Source organism: Dipodomys spectabilis, unplaced genomic scaffold (assembly GCF_019054845.1).
Source record: "Dipodomys spectabilis isolate Male_0828 unplaced genomic scaffold, ASM1905484v1 ptg000092l, whole genome shotgun sequence".
In the NCBI taxonomy this organism is placed as follows: Eukaryota; Metazoa; Chordata; class Mammalia; order Rodentia; family Heteromyidae; genus Dipodomys; species Dipodomys spectabilis.
In genome coordinates this window covers 636,243-644,051 of record NW_024870769.1, presented here as the reverse complement: position 1 = coordinate 644,051, position 7,809 = coordinate 636,243, and positions in this window count along the sequence as shown.

Here is a 7,809-nt window from a genome sequence, read left to right as displayed (position 1 = left end):
GAGAGCTAGACAGGCAGCCAAGAAGCAAGGGTCCCACCATTATGACTTCATTTACTCTGAGTAATTCCCTAAATAAGAATCCTATCTTCAGAGACCATCACACTGAGGGTTCAGATTCAAATGATAAAGTTTGGGAAGGAGAGGACAAAATTTAGTGTATACTATCCAACCAAAAAAATGTTTGAGTGAACAGTTGGGCCACCCAACTCAGAAATGCTGAGTCTAAGTAAATTTGGTTGGTTTTGTTTTGTTTTGTTTTGTGCCAGACCTGGGGCTTGAACTCGGGGTCTGGGTGCTATTCCTGAGCATTTTTTGCTAAAGAATAGCTCTACCACTGAACTCGACAGCTCCATTTCTGGCTCTTCGGTGGTTAATTGGAGATAAGGACTCCATAGGCTTTCCTGCTGTGGCTGGCTTTGAGCTGTGATCCTCAGATCTCAGCCTCTGAATGAGCCACTGATGCCTGGACTAGGTTAAGGGTTTTTATGCCATGGGCTGGGCTCTGATTGGTTGTTCCCATTAGAGTCAGGTGTTTGATGGTGACTTTTTAGTGGTTTGGCTTAATTCTGGTTGATTGTAAATTTCCTATTCAGATCCCTTCTGCAAATGCCCCTCTGCCAGGGTTGTGGCAAGGCTATGGGAACCTGAGGAATTAGAAGGGTCTATGGAAGCAAGGTGGAGGCAAGGTGTTCTGTTTTCTGTTGGCATTTCTTTTGAAACAATTTTGTATATTTTGCCATCCAATTTCGCTGGTTAAGCCAGGATGTTCTCCAGGAACCCTGGGCTCTAAACTAATCTACCCTTTCTTTTCACATACACATCTAGTGAAAAAATAGTAGATCTAAAGTCTTGATCCTAGTTAGACAGAGTTCATAGACTTGACACCAAAAGCAGGATTCATAAAAAGGAAATTCATAAACTGACAATAAAATGAAAACCTTTGACTATGTGAAATCAAATATGAGGAACATAAAAAATGTAAGTTAAAGAGGGAGAGAAAGTATTTGTAAACCATTCATCAGACAAAGGAGGAACTAGTATCTAGAATATATAAAGAATTCTCAAAACACAGAGTAAAAAAAATCCAATTCAAAATTGGGCTCAGATCTGTGGCTCACTCAGGTCTGTGATCCTAGCTATGCAGAAAGCTGAGATTTAAGGATTGCTGTTTGAAGACAGACCTGGACAAGGAAGTCTACACAACTCATCTCCAATTATCCAGCAAAAAGCTGGAAGTAAAGATGTGGCTCAAGTGATAGAATGCTAGCCTTGAGCTAAAAAGCTAAGGGACAGCACCCAGACCCTGTGTTCAAGTCCCAGTACGGCACAAAAATATACAAATAAAAAGTGGGCAAAAGACAATGGAGGGTCAACTAATTGATGAAGGATCCACAGATGGCAAACAAGCAAATGTAAAGACATTCAGTACCATTATCTGTCAGGGAAATGTAAATGTGAACTCCCAAGTAAGACATCGCTGATCATTCTCAGAAGGGCTAAAATAAAAATGAACGATAACATTAAAAGCAAAAGAGACTGCATTTAGAGCAGGATGGTGGATCTGGGAGAGGGAGTTGAATCACTCATGTCTACTGGTGGGAGTGGAAAAGAGCCCTAGAAGGAAAACAGTCCATCCAACAGTCTCATAGACAACCAAATTTACAAATGCCCTATGACTCAGCAGCTGTACTCCAGCATTCATCTAGAGAAATGACAAGTATAGTCATACAAATGCGCCTAGCATCCTTATCCCTGAGACCCTCAAATCAGCCCAAGATGTTCTTCCACGGGTGAATGGTTATAAAGCAGTAGTACATATATACCATGGAATACTACTCAGCAATAAAAAGGAACCCATTGTTGATACAGGAAACTGGATGAATCTCCAGGGAATTATGTTGAAGTTTTTGTTTGGTTTTGTTTTGCTGGTCCTGGGGCTTGAACTCTGGGCTTGGCCTCTGTCTTGGAGCTACTTATGCTCAAGGCTAGTGTTCTACCACTTGAGCCACAGCGCCACTTCTGGCTTTTCTGTGTAGTTTACTGGGGATCAGAGTCTCACAGACTTTCCTGCCCAGGCTGGCTTTGAACTATGATCTTCAGATCTCAGCCTCCTGAGTGGTTAGGATTATAGGCGTGAGCCACTGGTGCTAGCATATTGAAGTTTTTAAGAAGGCAATTCCAAATATGATTCCATTTATGTTATAATTTTGAAATGTCAAAAATTTACAAGTGAAGAATAAATGAGTGCTTACCAGGGTTCAGAAAGGGGACTGGGACACTGGGGTGATGCCTAAGAGGACATCAGGAGAGATGCTTAGTGGTAGTGGAACTGTTCTATTCACATACAAAGGTGTTAAATTTGTATACTACAAAATACACATGCACCCACACATATTAGTACAACCCTATGGGGGGTGTTTACTGCATCTAGCTAGAACCACTCCTGTGGGATATAGAAGATTAGTGGATTGTATAAAGATCCCGGGGGTACTTTGCAAAATTTTACTATTCATGAAAACTGTGCAAAGGATACACAGAATCTCTATTATTCACGACCGCATGAAATCCTTATCTTAATAAAGATTTTTTTTTAATGAAGTTCCGTTTTAAAAGAGCATTTGGGCCAGACATGGGTGACTCACACCTGTAATCCTAGTGATTTAGGAGATTGAGAACTGAGGATCATGGTTCAAAGTCAGCCCAGGAAGGAAATTCCATGAGACTCTTATCTCTAATTAACCAGCAAAAAGCTGGAAATGGAGCTGTGGCTCAAGTGGCAGAGCTTAGGCGCTGAGTTCAAGTCCCAGGACTGGCACAAAAGAAAGAAAAGAAAAAAGAAAGAAGGAAGGAAAGAAAAAAAGAAAGAGAAAAGAAAGAAAGAAAGAGGAGGGAGCCAGGGCGGAAAGAAAGAGGAAGGAAAGAGAAAGTACAAAAGAAAGAAAGAAGACCAAAAAAAAGTACTTGGCTTCATTTTTTGGTTGGGAAAAGGACAGAAAAAGAAACAATTGGTATAAAGATGTGGTTTGCAACAAACGAGCAAGTATTCTGTTTATATAGTAGCTGTAACCTCCCGTGGGTAAGCTTAGAGACCTCTATAGAGTCTGTAGAAAGCCTGCAGAAATCGGAAGCCAGGTTTCAAAGCTGCTGTTGCTGGAGGGAAGGGTGGGGAGAGACTCCAGACCAGTTCTCGGGGGAAATGCTTTGCTAGCCCCAGGGTTGTAGTTACTAGCGCTTTAAAGAAAGAAATCTACATAATTGTACTTTCAAGCAGTTCTAGTTTTGCAGAAAATTCAACACATTTTAAAAACTCATTTTAAAAGCCTGAACTAGTGGCTCATTCCTGTGCTCTTAGCGACTCCTAAGACTGAGATCTGAGCAGTGCAAAGCCAGCCTGAGAAGGACAGTGGAAGAGACTCTAATCTCCCACTACCAAAACGCTGGAGATAGAGCTATGGCGCAAGTAGAGGAGCACTAACTACTCTTGAGTGAAAAAGCTCAAGCCCCAGTAGTAGCACAAAACAAATAGACAAATTTACTTTAAGCCAGGAACTGGTGGCTCATGCCTATAATCCTAGTGGCTGTCCAAGAGGCTGAGATCTGAGGAGCAAAGCCAGCCCAAGCAGAAAAGTCTGTGAGACTTATCTCCAATAACCACCAAGAAGCTGCCAGTGGAGGCATGGCTTAAGTAGTAGAGCACCAGCTTTGAGTGAAAAAGCTAAGGCACATTGCCCAGGACCTGAGTTCAAGCCTTAGTACTGGCGTACACACACCCACATCCACTTATCTCAGCCTATCACTTCTTTTGAACTTGTTTGGGTCTGTTTAGTTTGCCTTCCCTTTTATCATTTTTTCTCTTTAAGAGGGAAATGGTAGAAGACAAAAGATGAATTTATGATGTCAAGTAAATAAATGGCTTGCTCATATTGCCATTTCTTTCCATCTTCAGTTCCTTTTTGACTTTGATGTTCATGCTGCTTTCTCTTCTCTCCAAACACGGTTTAAGAGTCTGTGTAGATCATCCCAGCCTGGGATGACAAGGTTCCAATTCTTTTCCCAGAAGTAGAACTTTATATAGTATTAGTATTGCTTTTATCATTTTGATGTTCTATTGTTTTTGCTTTTCTTACCATTTTGGGATCACTTGTTTCAAGAATGAGACATTTCTACCTGGACTTTTACATGCCCCAAATCTCCTATGGATTTGCAAAACATACCACCTCTTTACCTACAAAATTCCTCCAATCCTTTCCAGATCCTTGCAGACACCTGCAAACTCTGGAATATAAAGTACTTGACACAGTTTCTGGACAAAGAGGGAAGATGGAGAGAGAGATAACTGGAGGGAAATTGGGGGGTGGGGGTGGGGAGTTCTTTTGTGGCTTTGCTTCAAGAGCAAAAACAACAACAACAAAAAGAATCTAAATGTAACATTTCATTTTCCTGGATCAGAGTCTGGAAAAATCCACTTTTTGTTTACAATAGCAGCTTAGCAGTTTGACATGGAGTAACAAATCATATTTATCTTTCTTCTGGCTCATAATATTTTTCTTGATGTAAAGGTCAGAAGTGGCCAAGTCCTGCTGTTCTGAGCTCCATATGGTTATCAGTTTCATAACATAGTCTTAAGATTGGGCCTTGGTTATTATTTGTTTTCTTCAAATAGTATACAAAAGGGTTTCAGTTTACCAGGTCCGCTTATGTATGCAATGCATTTTTTTGAAGGGGTGTCAGTTGTGGGGCTGGAACTCAGGGTCTAGGAGCTTTCTCTGAGCCTCTTTGTGCTCAAGGCTAGAGCTCTACCATTTGAGCCACTGTGCCACTTGTGGTTTTTGAGAGGTTTATTGGAGATAAGAGTCTCAAAGGGACTTTTCCACTAGGGCTGGCTCTGAACTGTGATCCTTAGATCTCAGCCTCCTGAGTAGCAAGGATTACAGGCGTGAGCCACCAGTGCCTAACTGTGTAATGCATTTTTTTTTAATGTGTTTGTGTACTGGTACTGGGGCTTGAGTCCCAGGCCTGGGCACTGGCCCTTGGCTATTTTGCTCTACTACTTGAGCTACAGTCTCACTTCTGCCTATTTTTGGTAGTTAATTTGAGATAAGAATTTCACAGATTTTTCCTTCCCAGGCTGCTTTCAATTCATGATCCTCAGTTCAAACCTTCCTGCATAGGTGAGATTACAGGTATGAGCCATTTCACTTGGCCAAACTGTGCATCTTGACTAGAGTACTACCAGCTATTTCTTGCTGTTGGGCTGGAATTAGCAAGGTCAGGAGCTCATTTGGGCTCCAAAGCTATAAAATAATCCATGGAGTGGGTCAGAGCTGAAAGCTGGGGAAGACATGATGACACGATGATCAGATTCAGATTACTATTAGGGAGCAAGTGCCCACTTTCATCTAGATTATGTGAGAATTTTAGAAAAGAGAGATGGACTGTCTCTGGAGTGGGAGGAAGGCTCTCAAATATAGGAACATGTGCAAAACGTGGACTGTAAATAGAGATGAACATTTCTGATTCTAGCAGGGAGAATCAGGGCCACAGGCCCACTAAATAAATACGTTGGATAGTAGTTCATAGAGAACTCAATTCGTAGTTCTTCTCATTGAAGTCTATGTTTTTTCTCTTCACTCTTAAGCTCTCCAAATGAAGGCACAAAAGCGAGGGAGGCTGGCATACAAGCGGGCGGATCTGAGCTGTAACCTGGCTCTGAGGGTCAACTTGAGTAAGTTCTTTAATCCCTCAATTTTACAGTTTCCTTAACTGAAAATTGTGGGTATAAGATACAGTTCAACTGGTGTCAGTGGCTCACACCTGTGACCTTAGCTACTGAGAAGGCTGAGAGCAGAGGAACATGGTTTGAAGCTGACCTAGTCTAAGAGACCCTTATTTTCAATTAACCAGAAAAAAGCTGAAAGTGGAGGTATGACTCACTCAAGTGGTAAAGCATCAGGCTTGAGGGAAAAAGCTGAAAAAAAGCCCAAATACCGAGTTCAAGCCCTAATACAGTACATATATTTATATAGTGCAAACAATGCATGCTTGTGGCAAAACTAATTGAAACAGTATATTAATAGGTCCTGGGATGTGGTTAATGTCCGTGAAAAGAAGTATTACTACAGCAAATAATACTACTTTGTAAATTTCCAACACTGTAACCTCCTTAAAATATAATCATAGCCTACTCAGAAAACGGAGACCCTAACTGAAAAGCGAATTGGAAAGGGGGAAAAAAAGACTGAGGGGGTATAGGTCAAGTGGCAGAGTGCTTGCCAAGCAAGTTAGATGTCAAGTTTCATCCCCAGTACTGGAAAAATAAATCACATCTGACAGGGCATGTTCACCTTTGCAAAAATGCTGCTGGGAGTGGGTAGAGGGATCCAGGAGATGTTGGCCAAAGAATACAACATTTTTCAGTTTGAACAGAAAGACTAGGTGCAAGAGGTTTATTGTACATCACAGTGTAGACATTAATATATAAATTATACTTATCTATTTATATATGTATGTATGTCACACTTTTACTTATCAATTGAAAAAGAATCATCACTGCCATATATAGGGTAACACTGGCTACGGGGTGGGCCCGCAGGAAGCACCCTCATTTCAATGATGAGAAAAATGAAGCTCAATGATGAATTTCAAATTACCCAGTTTCTGATTCAGTAGATCGATCTGGTCATTGGGGCAAGAATTTAAATTTCCTACCAGAGCCCAAGAATTGCTGTGGCTGATCGCAGGACCACACATTGAAATGAGAGCAATGTTTTCAACCATTTTAATTAGAATCATCTAGAAGCTTAAAGGAATAAGCAAACCCCTTACTGTCATGAGCCTATAGATTTTCTGCTCTCACAAAAACGATCCAGACTTATCCCTGTCATATACTCCATCATTCCAAGTAAAGATGGGCAAGTGTCTGCCATGCTGGAAATGTCACCAAGGTTTGGGGAAAGATGTGTGGCTTTTTCCTCCTGAAAGCATAGCACTGGTATAAGATATTTTATTTGTAGAGCCAGATTTTCAGAGGAAATTTACATTTCTGATCCTAAATTTTCTACTTCCTGGCCCAAGACTTTTTATTATTGCTTGTCAAACTGTCAGTCAAGATTTTGTAAATAGTCAAAGTAGACCATAACCAAAGTATTAAAGTTTCCAGGAAATGTATGTAATAAATATTGATATTTTGATAGTTTTTCTTGAAATATTAATTTAGCTTTGATGAAGTAGAAGTTAAAACTCTGCATTAAAAAATATTGTGCATCTTTCTATCATAGTAGTAAAATGTTTTATGACTTTATGGTTTTGATGTATAGATTGAGTACTAATGGCTCACACTTGTAATACTAGCTACTCAGATGGCTAAGATATGAGGATTGAGGTTAAAGTCTGATTCTGTAGAAAAGCCTGAGAGACTCTATCTCCAGTTAACTACCAAAATGTCAGACTGGAAGTATGGCTCAACTGGTAGAGTGCTAGCCCCCAAATTCAAGTCCTAAAATAGTTTTTGAAAGTTATATATAATAGATACAGCTATTGATATTTTATAGATTAAAATGTTATACACAAAATTCATAATTAAAAAACCTCATAGTTTTTTTTTAAATGTCTTGGGGCTGGGAATATGGCTTAGTGGTAGAGTGCTTGCCTAGCATCATCAAGCCCCGGGTTCAAGTCCTCAGTACCACATGAACAGAAAAAGCTGGAAGTGGCACTGTGGCTCAAGTGGCAGAATGCTAGCCTTGAGCCAAAGAAGCTCAAGAACAGTACCCAGACCCTGAATTCAAGCCCAGGACTGGCAAAAAAACA